The following is a 13,475-nucleotide window of genomic DNA, read 5'->3' as shown; positions in this document are numbered from 1 at the left end:
TATAATGAGGTTTCCCGTATAAGCTTTGAGGGAATCCATGGAGTAGGAAAAAGTAGACGAAAATCTAATTGAATGAGTGAGTTGAAAAAGGTACACATTCCAGAAAATACGCAAGCTAAACTGGGATGGTTATATTCATTTTATATGTAGCTACACCGCTTGAGAGGAACAATGAACGCATTCAATAATTTTAAGTCTTCTTTACTGAAGTATACGGGAACTTATGAGTGAAAAATCGTACATATTTCCTTAATGTGTTCATGTTTCCAACGAGTGTTTGAAAGTTGAGGTTTTTGTATTGTGTTCCTTTTTCAACTCACCCATTCAATTGTGATGCATGTTATTGCATAACAGTTACTCTACTTTCTTTGGCCACCCTTCTAACTCATAGTGACAGAATAGATACACGGCACGAAACCTGCTATAGTCTAGTTTTACTACTACTGCTGATGTCTTCTCTTCAATACACATTGGGGCCACGGTGGCTCAGTAGTAGAGCGTTCACCTCTGGTGCTTGGGGTCTCGGGTTCGATCCCAGCCCCGCCAAGTGAACTTTGTAGTGGACAAACACCGTGTGCGCGGGTTTTCTCGGGGTTCTCCCGTTTCCTCCCACTTTCTTCATTCCACCATTTCATTCATTACTCATCCTCACCGTCTCCTTTAGCCTAACCGGCATAACTGTGGGACGTAAAACTCAAAGATTTCATTTCATTTTTTTCAATACACATAACATAATTTAAGACAATAATAAGAACCCAGGGAACAGATGTGTTGAGAAAGTTGGTGGGTGACGTAAATAAAAACCTGATACTGTGAGCTTCCTACTTCTCACAAGGAAGGGTCACGCAGTGGCTCCGCTAAGATCCGAACGAGACAATTGTGTTTGCATTTGATATGTTATAACTAGACGAATTCCAAAGTTATACGTGCCACCGGACGGAATATCGTGAGTTACAACATATTTTGTAATATAAAAGCTACAAAGCTGGCAGAATGGTTTGAACCGAGTCATTTGTTCGGAAACGGTTGGGTAAGTGGAAAACTCGATCAACACGTATCCCATCATTTTCAACGACAAATTTTTGGGGTAAAAAACTTTGTCCCAGGGTCCCCCGCAGGGTCCCAGATGGGGTCCAACTCAAAATTTTCAAATGGCAAGTGGGGTTAAGTAGCACATCATTTGAAAGCTGTTGTAAAATGAAAGAAAATGCAGTAAGTCTCAACTCTCTACAACAATCCTGTCCAAAATTGCGGCGGGTCAAAATGTAAACAAAAGCTTAATTGAAAATCTATTGTCACCTTGAATGCAAGATGGCCGCTTAAAACCTATATCGAAAGGATAAGCATACCAAACTGCTGAAGCTAGTAAAACCAAATTTGGCATTAATGTTGCTTAGTAGGTGAGGAAAAGATACGAAATGTTCAAAAACGCGACATCTTGAGTTCAAAATGCCGCACTATGTATCGAACGCATGTCCAGCTCACACCACTGGTGCTGGAGAAGAGAAATGTGATGTTTACGTTTATGGTTAATAGTAGATATCCACAAAATATCAAAGAATATAATCTGTAATCCAATATGGCTGCCAGTGTGAAAAATGAGTTTGTATATACATATGTTATTTTCTGGAATACTGTGACCAAACCAACAAAGTTTGACGCAAGTAGATGTACTGAAATGATTTACATATGGATTGGTACTACTCGCCAATCTTGCAATTTTTTTTTTTTTTTTTTTTTTTTTTTGTATATTTGGTATTGCTTGAAGTATTGCGATCAAACCAACGAATGACATACAAATGTAACCATCGCGAATACGTTACAATAGAGACCCCAACCTACTGGTACAGTAAGTCCTTTATGCATGAACTACGTATGACAAAATTAGAAAAATACCCGAAGGTATTCAACTTCTGTTTAGCAGTATGAGTAGGAAGTCAGAGTTGTGTGTTCATCGCATATTCGTTATATTGAAGTAAATGACGTTGAGAGAACCGTGACGAACGTGCATGAAGAACAAATCATCTATGTGTTGTTACCGAATGAAATAATAGTTGAAGTGAACCGAAATTCAATTGTTCTTTACTTTTCCTATTGTTTCTAAATACATAATAGAGAAAAATAGAGATTTAGTTTTGTACTGTTATGAATAACATAGGTTTTAAGCGGCCATCTTGGGTTCAAGGCGGCCATAGTTTTTCAATTAAGCTTTTGTTTATATTTTGACCCGCCGCAATTTTGGACAGGGTTGTCGTAGAAAGTCGAGACTTGCTCCATCTACTTTCATTTAACAAGATCTTTCAAACGATGTGCTACCTCTCTTGCCATTTGAAACTTTTTAGTTGGACCCCACCTGGGACCCTGTGGGGACCCTGGGACTAGACGTTTCGCTTAAATTGTTGTACTTTGAAAATAATGCCACACTTCGTTTGCTATTTTCACATTTGTCTCACCGTTTCCGATTTATATGGGTGACCATGGACTTTTCAATTAAGTATTTGTTTACATTTTGACCCGTCGCCATTTTGCACAGGGGTGTCTTAGAGAGTCGAGACTTGTTGCATTTTCTTTCATTTTACAACAACTTTTAAACGATATGCTACTTAACCCCTCTTGCTATTTGAAAATTTTAAGTTGGACCCCGTCTGGGACCCTGCGAGGACCCTGGGGCAAACTTTTTTTTTATCCAAAAAAGCGTGCCCTTGAAAATGATGGGATACGTATTGTCCGAGTTTTCCATTTACCCAACCGTTTCTGAAGAAATGACTCGGTTCAAACCATTCTGTCAGCTTTGTAGCTTTTATATTACAAAATATGTTGTAACTCACGATATTCCGCCCGGTGGCACGTATAACTTTGGAATTCGTCTAGTTATAACATATCAAATGCAAACACAATTGTCTCGTTCGGATCTCAGCGGAGCCACTGCGTGACCCTTCCTTGTCAGATTCAGAATACTTTCATTCGATTTTCAGTGGAGAACTTATTCGCATTAGAGCTTGGTGGCTTAGACGGTAATGCAGCCTACGTATAGCCGAACTGACTGGGTTTGACCCTCACTGGTATACAGTTTCCTCTGTCTCTGTTTTCTCGACAAATGCAGTTTCACCTAGCCTTTGCGGAATGGATACGTGAGTAGTAAAGGAAGCCAATGCAAGGAACTTCACCTCTTCTATTAATCGAAATTCACCCTTAGTTCCCAGTGGCGTAGAAAGAGATGCATCAGTGGGGGGCTGGCAATTGTATGTCAAAGAAGCACATACTCTCACACACATGCATATATTCATGTATACATACGAAAGGTATTTTGTAACAAGCACATCCTGCTTATAATATGACGGTAGAACACGGTAGCTGAGTGGTAGAGCGCTTACCTCTGCTGCTTAGGGGCTCCCTCGTTTGATTTCCGGCTAGGTAAGTTTGTGGTGGACAACATCGTGTCCATGGGTTTTTTCGGGATACTCCAATTTACTTCCACTTTCTCATTCCACCCATTCTTACATCATCATTCACTTGCCTTAATCATTATCTCCCTTAGCCTAAAGAGCATAACTGTGGGACGTTAAACTGAAATATTTTGTATTATGACACATAATTATTGACAATAATATTTAACTTAATCAATTGTGCCTTTCATGTAATAGAGGAATTGTGGTTTTAATAGCTCTTTTGAAAACCCTTAATCAGCTAAAAAATTGGGCATTTTTTTTTTTTGATACGTAAGTTTACTGACGTAATATAAGTTACTGCTCAGTTTAACTGTTCCTTGCAGTCTATGATAAATGATGTCGATTAATATGCGGTAAGGCTAGAGTGAAAATAGACAATTATGTCGAAAAATGTGATTAGTTTCTTGCATACTGATTTTTTTAGTTTTCTGATGAAAACGAACACTGCATGAAATCTAAGTTTAAGAGTCCACAGTTATGGGCTGTTGTATGCTAAAAGAGGTAGCAACGAATGAAAGAAAGTGAATGATAACAGAAGGTAGAGTGAAACAATTGGGAAGGATTGGTATTAAAGGGGGCATTGATCTGGGTCAATCCTTTCCTTCCCTAGCTACGCTATCTTCAGACTACCCGTGTGGAGGCACGGTTGCTCAGTTATAGAGCAATTGCTTCTAGTGTGGGGGCTTCCTGGATCGATACCGTTCAAACATCGTGTCCGTGGGTTTTTTTAGGGGTACACCAGTCACCTCTTACATTCGCATTCCACTAATTCTTCCATCGTCATTCATTTGCATTAATCATCCATCTCCCTTAGCCTAAAGAGCTCCCTCGTGGCTAAGCGGATAGCGTACGCGCCTTTGGCGTGAGAGACCCGGGTTCGATTCCTGGCAGGAGCTCATGTGGTTCGGATTATACGTTAATTAGTAGGTCCACGTCCCATATAGCCTCGCTGCTGAAAGGGAAACTAAACTAAAATCAACTCAACTCCCTTAGCCTAAAGGGTATAATAACGGGACGCTAAGCTGAAATATTTCATTTCTTTTCAGACCGGCCGTGGGTCATATTTGCCTCTCCCAAATGGGGGAAACCCTTCTATAATTCCCTCAACTAATTCTATGGGGTGTCATATTTAATAGATTGTTCCGATTATTTTATTTTTGGGGAGGGGAAAGCGCGGTGGCTCAGTGGCAGAGCATTCATCTCTGGCGCTTCGGATCCCTGGTTCGATTCCAGCTCTTGCCATGTGGACTTTGTGGTAGACAAACACCTGTGCTCGTGAATTTTTTCGGGGTTCTCCCGTTTCCTAACACTTTCTTCATTCCACCATTTTATTCATTTCTCATCATTACCGTCTCCTTTAGCCTAACCGACGTAACCATGGAACGTAGATTTTATTTCATTTTAATTTACTTTTTTTGAAAGCTCTGTACTAACACCGATCACAATTATATGAAACAAAATCTTATTGTAATTACATCTTTTAGAATTTCTTGCCAACCAAATTGGAATTCTGATTTTCCTCTTGTGACTAGGTTTTCATCAAAAAGGTGGATGTCTAAGGATGCTTGAACATGGCTGTTCGGTAACCTTGTTTCTTCAAGGCATTACATAGTATTTGGTCTTAATTGTTAAATTGGAAAAACAATTACCTATGCTTCTATAAATTTGTACTAAAGCCCTTTATAATAACCTGAGGACTATGAATCCAATAGAACTAATTTTAAATATATTTCTCGGATCGGTCACATCAGAAAAATGACTTCAAATTTGATGATTTTAGTTATTTATTTACTTATATCCCAACTTCGAGGTCATTTATCTCGTGACTCCATGGATGGATATTTCAAAAATATTTCCATTGGATTTCGTGTCCTCAAATAAATTAAAACTTCAATTAGAAATGCACCCAATCGTGAGAACTTCTGCTATTGCCATTGGTGATTTTTCAATTATTTCAGAGAAAAATCCATGCAGATAAGGACTATATAAACTACCTGCTACTTTTGTTGCTCGGAGCATGGCAGCTCAGTAGTAGAGCGCTTACCTCTGGTGTATGGGGTCTCTGGTTCGATTCCAACTTTAAAACCTTTAATCAACTCAAGATCTGGGAGATTTTCTGTGTTAGATATGCAATTTTACTGGCATAACATATATTACTATTCACTTTAACTGTTCCTTGCCGACGATGATAAACATTGCAATATATGTTGATTAATCTAATATAGATAAAATAAAGGGTTTGTTTGTGTGTTTGTCTGTCTGTGTGCGGCTTGGGGACCAGACAAGTTGACCGATAGTTACGAAGTTTTGGTCACGGATACCTTGGTCCAGGCCCCGGTCGCTGAAATGAATGGTGATACTCCCAGAGGCGTTGATTTCTAAATACAGTCCCCATGCGAAGAATGCGTATATTCAGCGAATATTCAAATAAAGTTAGAATGAAATAGACAATTATGACAAAAATTGTGATTAGATTCTTTCATACAGTTTTTTTTTTTTTTTTTTTTTTAGTTTCCTGATGAAAACAAACACTACATGAAATCTAAGTTTAAGATCCCACAGTTCTGGGCTGTTGTATGCTAGAAGAGGTAACACTGTATAAAGGAAAGTGAACGATAAGAGAAGGTAGAATGAAGAAAGTGGCATCAAATCCTAAGAGGGGTGAATTGATTCTGATCAGTCCCCTCCTTCCCTCGCTACGCTTACATTAGTGTTCGGGGTCCTTGGATCATTTCCGCTCAACCAAGTTTGTGGTAGACAACATCGTGATCGCGAGATTTCTCAAAGATACTCTTGTTTATTCCTACATTTTCATTCCAGCAGGTCTTCCACTATCCACTTGCCTTAATCATCTGTCTCCCTTAGTCTAAAGGGCATAACCGTGGGACGTTGAACTGAAATAAGTCGAAGATTTTATTCTAATTGTTTGTTGAATTTTAGCGTCCCTTTTCAAAACTGAGGGTATATAATACGTAGAACTACAATTTAAGGTCGGCAGGGGCCGTAGTGGCTCAGTGGTAGGATGTTTACCTCAAGTAGAAGGGGTCCTTATGCATTAAACTAGCAGAGAAGAGAAAACCGGCATAATTACGTTAGCTACAAAATCCGAATGAAATAACTACACAAAATCTTTTCGACATCAGGCGGGAAACTTCCAAAACTTTTAGAACAAAGAAACGCGATTTTTTGAAAGCTAAAATTAAGGAACTTGAAGATAATAGTGAAAATAAAAACATTCGGGACGTGTATAAAGGAATTAGCGAATTTAAGAAAGACTATCAACCTCGTGCTTAGAAAATATATACACGTATTAAAGAAATCTGACGGAACAGTTCTCACTGATACGGATAACATCTTAAATGTATGGAAAGATTTCTTTGACGATTTGCTCAACACGCAGCCAAAAACTAATGTGCGTGGAGAAAAGGAGATACACACCGCAGAACCGTATATTCCAGAATCTAACCGAATAGAAATAGAAACCGCTATAAAGAAATAAAAGAAACATAAATCTACGGGTGTAGACGAAATTCCGGCTGAGTTAATTTTAGCAGGAGGCGAAAAATTGTGGAAGAAGATATACAAACTCATTCTTCTTATCTGGAACAAGGAAGAATTGCCACAAGAGTGGAAACAATCAATCATTGTTCTACTTAATAAGAAAGGCGACAAAACTGACTGTAACAATTATCGAGGCAGATAATTAATAATAATCTCTTCTGTCAACATCCTATAAAATCCTTTCAAATATTCAAATGCAGAGAAAAGTAAATACACGCAAGTTCGTCCGGACCGTAATACGGCAAATTATGGATGCGTTAAAATATTAAATAATACTTTTGATGAAGTGGATACTTTCAAATATCTAGGGTCAATATTAGCAGACGAATATCATATTCACGAAGAAATTATATGTCGACTAAAAGCAGGGAATTCGTGTTATTATTCAATTCAAAATCTCTTGTCGTCGCGAATTCTGTCGAGGAATTTGAAGCTTAAAATATATAAAACGATAATCATGCATGTTGTTCTATATGGTTGCGAAACATGGTCGCTTACTCTGAGAGAAGAACATAGACTGAAAGTATTTGAGAACGTGATCCTGAGACGAATATTCGGACCCAAGAGGTACGGGAATGGGGAATGGCGGAAACTTCATAATAGTCTAGCAGCTAGGAGAGTCCTGTTGGGAGTTTGAGAGCCAGAAGGTTTGTTTGTTTTACCGAATTCTACTATCTTTAGTGTTTAAAAAAAAGTTGGTCACATGTTCTGAATCATGGTCATTATTGCGCAATGGCCGCCATCTTAAATATTCCTTTCGTATTCACTACATTTTTCTAGCTGAATAGTAGCTACATCTAGCTACACCGTAAATACATCTAGCTGAAGCTGTAATTGTCGCAAAGTTATCAGTTATACCTTGTTCGATTTGCAATAGTATAGGCTTTTAGGTGACGTTATTCACTTGTCAGTAATATACACAAGAAGGAAGTAAATGAGGGAAATTTTGAAAATTTCCCTCAAAATTTTCCCTTTTACCGATTTTTGCTATTGTTATATGGCAACGCTGGGTTCTAGGTGAGAAAGAAAAATTACATACATTTCCTGTAACGTGATAAATATATGCGGAAAGTTTTGTCTTGATTGGTTCACTAGCAGAGGAGTAATAAAATATTTTGTATTTTATGATTTTGGTCGCTCTAACAATCTCTGGATTTAATGAAAGTACTTTTGTCACATAGAAAGACCTCCAGCTCAGACGGTAATTGCCGCAGAGGTACAAATAATATTTCGTTTTATAATTTGTTTGATTAGAGTAATAAATGGTGTGGATTAATCTAATATATGTGCCATTATAACTTATGACAAGGAAGTATAAGGGAAATAAATATAAAATTCATACGAAATATTTTCCTTTAATGATGTGGAAACACTAAAAGATAGAAGTGGAACTACTGGAAATTCTCTAAACATTAATGCCCAATATATAATTAACAAGTAAAGACATAGATTTTTTAAAAATCGTAACATTTCATGTTTCGTAATTAAGAAATGTGTTCCAAATTTGATACCAAGTGATATTTTCAAACAGCAATTTATTATTATTCTTACATAACAGTCCACAAATGTCTGATAAACTGACACTTTTATCCCACATTTACACACATATTCTTCACTTTACATTTACAGAATGGACAAAACGGTATTTGTTTCACTCTGCAAGGACAAACATTAACTTTTGCACATGTCTTGCACATACAAGGAGAGACAAATTCAGGAGATCTGAAATGTCCAGTCGTTATTATTGGCTTAAGATATCCTGCTTCTTCTATGTAACGATAGTCTAGTGGATTCAGTGGTTGGGCTTCATCCAGCACAGTCATCCATATGTAGCACTGAAGATATGCACGCTGTATATGAAAGACTATCGTTGATGATGGTGGAATAGTTGAGAAAAGTTGATAGCTTTTGCTTTGTGGTATTGTTCAAATCGTACCATATCAGTTTGTTTTTGATGAACCAAGTACTTTTGCGATAAAAAGCTCGGCATTTTGTGTAATTCTTTCATTCAAGGGAGCAACCCCAAAATTGTTCAACAGGGTTCCTGATGTCATTGCTGTTTTAAGTGCCATAAGTTTAGTCCCAACCTTACTTGTGGTATCGCAACCAGTTAAACTGTGAACAACAGGAAGAACATATAAAAGTGTGTTATCCATGTTCTACGTCATTTTGTGAAGTGGTATGTACCTCATAGATGGTCGTGTGTCTTTGACAAACCACAGTTCTTTCAGGCCACATTTTTTATAACTCTTTTTGAAATGATATAGTGCGGAAATCATAACATCTGTATCTACTGAGGCAATCATAACTCTTTCAATGGAATCAGTTTCGACCATGTGTTGGGTGTATTTCACGATTCTATTATCAGCTTCCTCACATTCACAGTAAAGATCTGGTACCAAACTAACAGATCCTTCGGTTAATTTCAGGCATAGCTTTGGGTTGTTTGTGACCTCCTCCCAAATACAAAGATTTTATAGAATTTCCTTGATCGACAATCCACTCAATGAAGAGTTGTTGCAAACGTGCTTTATTCTGGCTTGAAGCCCAAAAAGTATCCATGTTGACAGGAAGGGGTGCATTTGGGTTACTAGGAATCACATCAATAGGATCAACATTTTTTTGTCGCCTCAGTCGCTCCCAGTTTTTGATACTTTTTTCTTGATACAAGTCAAACACTATGTCAGTGCGCAAACAACCTTCGGACAGTTTAAAAAATATTTTCTACAAATAGTCAAAGTAGTCTCCAAACGTCTTACACATAAGTCGTTTAACATAGACTTTTCGCACGTATACCATAAAGTCAATCACCATTGCTGCTCTCGTTTCCTGCGTTGGTAGATGACTAACTACATCATTCTTATTTTAAAAGTGTTTTTCAAGTTCTTTGCTAAGTTGTGCTTTATCTGCTTTCTTTAAGAACCCATCATCTGTTAGATAACACGATGTAGATGTAAGCTCGTATTTTAGTACTGTCTCAATATCGAAATTTCTTGAACATGCTATTTCTATGAACCGAATAGCATTATTTGTTTCTTGGAGTGCCGTGTCGGTTGCAGATGTGTGTTTCTTTGTCTTTGGAAATTGTTTATGTATGGAATCTAGAATACCTTTGTATTTGTCAATAAGCCTTTCTTGAACGAAGTTTTTGTAGGTAGTAGCTCCTTTTCCTTGTATAGAGACTAAGTACTCAGCTATTACATGATCAATTTTTGTTCCACTTATAATGTTAGAAATTCCACAACGATCAACTTTCAAAAAGGGATTTCCTCTCTCAAGCACAAGAGTTATCATCTCTGAAATATTTTGCTGCTCTTGAATTGTTAAAGACTTCGAAAACTCATGATGAAGAGCATATTCATCGTCTTCATTAAGGCCACAAAACCGTCTTAAAAAGTATGTTATATTTTCTTTCTCATGTTTGATAAGATCGTGTTTTGTCACGGCTTCTTTTCGTCTGGTTACTCCGATTATGCATTCAGATCCCTTGGCTGGCTTATTGTAGTATTGCTCTAGTGCTTGATCCAATGCAACGCTGCTAAATCTATTGTTACTATGTTGAACTGTGAAATGACCGTTCTTAAACTCATTATAGATCAGAGAATGTTCTTGTTCTAGTTTTAAGCAATCGTGGTAATATAGAGTACACCACGGTGCAAAATTTGTTCTGTCAAATGAGAAGAAAAGTCGCAAACACTCTCTTAGACTGCACACATGCAATTCCCAGTTATTTTCTCTGTCCGCTCGAATTAAGTCTCGGAGATGAGGAGCAAGTGTGGAGACAAACTGATCCCAATAAGCAAACATTTCACTTTTTTGTGCTCCACTTTCTTTAAATTTCTCAAAGTCCATTCTGATGGCACTCAGGTTTTCGATAGCACATTTAGTTTCTTTAGATAAATTTTGTTCTTCATACACTGATAACTGTATGCGTTTTACTATTAAGAACAATTCGGAGTATTTAGTTATGTTAATCTGTTCCATGAACGCCTTCCACTCCAGTGTTTCCATTACTTCACAAAGCATTCCTATTGCTCTAACTCCCCTGCTATAGTAGTTTCCTTTTAAAGCGCTTTCAGCAGTGTGTGGACCCATGGTTTTAGTCTGAACAAGAATTTCCAAAGCTCCACTGCTCTTGAAGTATAGACCAATACATGCAAGCACGACTTTCTGAAGATGAAATCCTCCAAGGCCAAGAAATATGTTGGAAAACTTTTCGGGTTGAAGAAGCTAAATTTCTTTAGCTATATGATATACGCCTTCGTCACACCACAGTGAACTCTCTTCGGCATTCAACTGGTGCAAGATATCTTGGAAATTACACATTGTTGTATAAATAGTCATACTGAGTTGCAGGATAGGGTAGTAGTGGAGTATATCCCATAATTGTCCTGGGAGATGGATGTTCAGACAGTGCACTCATAAAAGCGTTTATAGAGGGAATATCAACTTCCTGAGGGAAATCTAATTGAGGTACGTTGGATTTTTTAAGAAATCTTGAAAGAAACCATATGAGATCTAAATTTCTGCCTCGCTGTTTTATTTCATTTGCTGTAATTAGGTCATTGCTAGAAACGAAAGTACTGAAGATACTGCACCTTGTTTTTGGCTTTGTGTAGTACAATAGTTTTTGGGCATCTATATCTTTAGTGAGAGTTCGTGAAGTGACATCAATGCCAAATATTCCCAGGTATCTTTCTGGACTATCAGGTTCTTCTAACGAGACGTTAAGTTTATCACTCAGATGATGGTCTTGAAACAAGACAAGTACTGTGTCGTGTGTTCCAAGCATTCCTCAAAATATAGCTTCTCTGTCGAAATTGCCCATAGCACCTCGAACAGGAATGTTGGGTTTTATTGATGGAGGTATGGGAACACGGTGTCCTTTAGCACTAATAAAAGTTCTGTTTGCTAGCATTTGATCTTGACATAGTACATCATCATAACTGCAGCATAGCCCTTGACGGTTCAACATGGTGATGAGAGTTCTGGAACTAAATCTTTATCTTTCGTAAATTTTGGACTTCGGTCAATGTGTTATATTCTATAGATTAAGAGTAACAACCAGTACTTTATAAGGAAGAAAATTTTGAATCACTTACCTTTAAAACAATTATCTTCGTTTTATTGACGGCTTCGACGTTAACCTCGACTTTTGGTCATAGTCAAGACTCCAACAGTGCTGCCAACCTACGCACCAAGAAATTTCCTCTTGTATTTACTGTGCTACAGAAAAAAATATAAACTTTTAAGCGTATTTTCCACATTTTTTGATCCTTCCCATACGCACTTCTGGCAAGCCACCTAAAGGCCTAAATCATTAAAAGTAGATCTTGATATTATTTGTATCTCTGCGGCAATTACAGTCTGAGCTGGAGGTCTTTTTGTGTGACAAAAGTACTTTCATTAAATCCAGAGATTGTTAGAGCGACCAAAATCATAAAATACAAAATATTTTATTACTCCTCTGCTAGTGAACCAATCAAGACAAAACTTTCCGCATATATTTATCACATTACAGGAAATGTATGTAATTTTTCTTTTTTACCTAGATCCCAGCGTTGCCATATAACAATAGCAAAAAATCGGTAAAAGGGAAAATTTTGAGGGAAATTTTCAAAATTTCCCTCATTTACTTCCTTCTTGTGTGTATTACTGACAAGTGAATAACGTCACCTAAAAGCCTATACTATTGCAAATCGAACGAGGTATAACTGATAACTTTGCGACAATTACAGCTTCAGCTAGATGTATTTAAGAAAAATGTAGTGAATACGAAAGGAATATCAAGATGGCGGCCATTGCGCAATAATGACCATGATTCAGAACATGTGACCAACTTTTTTAAAAACACTAAAGATAGTAGAATTCGGTAAAATAAACAAACCTTCTGGCTCTCAAACTCCCAACAGGACTTTTCTAGCTGCTGGATTATAACGAGGAACTACGTAATTTATACGGTTTACCAAACATTGTTAGGGTCATCAAGTCTAGGAGGCTTAGGTGGGCTGGTCATGTAGCTAGGATGGAAGAAAGTAAAAACGCTTTCAAAGTCTTGACTAGAAGAACAATTGGAAAACGACCATCAGGAAGACCTAGGCGCAGATTGGAGGACAATGTTAAGATGGATCTCGCAGAGATAGGAATACAAAGTAGACACTGGATCCAGTTGGCTAAGGATAGAAGTCAGTGGAGAGCTTTTGTGAACGCGGCATTGAACCTTCGGGTTCCATAAGCCATAGAATTAGTTAGTTAATTAGATTGTGTTCTTAGTTCGATCCCAGCTCGTGCCGTGTAAACTTTGTGGTGGACAAAGTTTAAAAATGTTCTCGGGGGCTGTCCGTTTCCCTCTGCTTTCTTCATTCCAACATTTCATTAATTTTTCATCATCACCGTCTCCTTTAGCTTAGGCGGCATAATTGTTTTCAAATGTACTCCCACCGGATATCGAAGTCGGGACTCCTT

This window comes from Thermobia domestica, chromosome 17 (genome assembly GCF_964235325.1).
Source record: "Thermobia domestica chromosome 17, izTheDome1.hap1.1, whole genome shotgun sequence".
In the NCBI taxonomy this organism is placed as follows: Eukaryota; Metazoa; Arthropoda; class Insecta; order Zygentoma; family Lepismatidae; genus Thermobia; species Thermobia domestica.
This window is presented reverse-complemented; position numbering follows the sequence as displayed.